This window comes from Bison bison, unplaced genomic scaffold (genome assembly GCF_000754665.1).
Source record: "Bison bison bison isolate TAMUID 2011002044 unplaced genomic scaffold, Bison_UMD1.0 scf7180017864518, whole genome shotgun sequence".
Taxonomy (NCBI): Eukaryota; Metazoa; Chordata; class Mammalia; order Artiodactyla; family Bovidae; genus Bison; species Bison bison.
This window is the reverse complement of record NW_011495071.1, coordinates 2,855,062-2,856,763: the sequence shown is the minus strand read 5'-3', so window position 1 is coordinate 2,856,763 and position 1,702 is coordinate 2,855,062.

Genomic DNA, 1,702 nt, shown 5'->3' with positions numbered 1-1,702 from the left:
GACAGGAAAAGACCCTGATGCTGGGAAAGATTGAGGGCAGGAGGAGAAGGAGATGACAGAGGATGAGATGGCTGGATGGCATCACCGACTCAACGGACATGAATTTGGGTAAACTCTGAGAGTTGGTGATGGACAGAGAAGCCTGGCGTGCTGCAGTCCATGGGGTCGCAAAGAGTCGGATACAACTGAGTGACTGAACTGAACTGAACTGAACGGAATGTTTTCAAGGTCCATTCATGTTGTAACATGTGTCAATACTTCGTTCCTTTTTATCATTGAATAATATTCCATCGTATGGAGACACCACATCTATTCATCAGTTGTTGGACATTTGGGTTGTTTCTACTTCTTGGTTATTAGCAATAATGCTGAGATGATTCTTCAAGTACGAGTGTTTGTGTGGTCATCTGTTTTCATTTTTCTTGGGTAGATATCTGAGAGTGGGACTGTTGGGTCATGTGGCAACTCTGTTTAATCATGTGAGAAACTGTCGGATGTCTTCTAAAGCAGCAGCCCCACTTTACATTCTCACAGCAGTGTGTGAAGGTTCAGATTTGTCTACACTGTCACCAGCTCTCGTGTTGTCCTGTCCTTTTATTATAGCCATCCTAGTGAGTGTGAGGAGTATTTCACGGTGTTTTGGTTTGCATTTTCCCTATGGTTAATAATTGGGAGCTGTCTTTTATTCTCTCTTATATATAAGCACCTGGCACATTGACTGGGGCAAAATTGGTGCTGAATATGTGATAACTGAATTCTAAGTGCTAGAATGAATCCCACCAGACTCCCACGGCTAAAGGGGTGCTCAAACAAATGGCCAGAGTGGGTGGGTCTTAGGTGGATTTAAGAAAGCTCCTAACGTGTATATAAGGCAGTCAAGACAGATGAAGGGGACTTTCTCCCTGCTACTGGGTACGGTTTTGTCATCCAAAGACGGTGTGCTTTGCTGCCAGAGATGTGTGTTCAAGACTCCTGCTGAGGCCCCAGTCCTCACTGTGATGGGAAAGCAGCAAAATAGTTTTGACCATTTTGGTCCTGAGCAAAGGGACAGCTCATGGAGAAGCGTGTGGGAAACCCTCCATTTAGAGTTTTATCCTGATGATCCGTGTGAACCACTGTGGTCCTACAGGCAGGGCAGTGATGGAGGTAGGCTTGCATTTTAGGAAGAGTCCTTTGGCAGTGGCCTAGAGAACAGATTACACCCAGAGCCAGCATCCTCGTGGAAGAGTGTTGTAAGAAGACAGGTTACATGTGATGGAGGCTGGACAGAGGCAGTGAAAGGCGGGGCTCCAGGGTGATGGGGAGTTAGACTCCTCTGCCAAGTGACTCATAACACTCTGAGGCCACGGATGCCTCTGCAAACATGATGAAACCCACAGATCTTTTCCCGAGAAATAAAGCACTCAGGATTCAGTGTGCAGTCTTTGAAGTGGCAAGAGAACTGCTTAGAGCCCAAGATGTCCTCATCTCATCTTGCTAGGGGTGGCCAGCAGGTCACTGTCTCTCTCCAAGCTTTGCTTTCCCACTCTGTAAGGAGGCCATGCCGGATAATCTAACAACTCTTTTCTGTCCTGAGGACCTCTGCTGGAATAGGAAATGGCAACCCACTCCAGTATTCTTGCCTAGAAAATTCCATGGACAAAGGAGCCTGGCAGGTCCGTGGGGCTGCGAAGAGTTGGATGTGACTGAGCACAGCACAGCA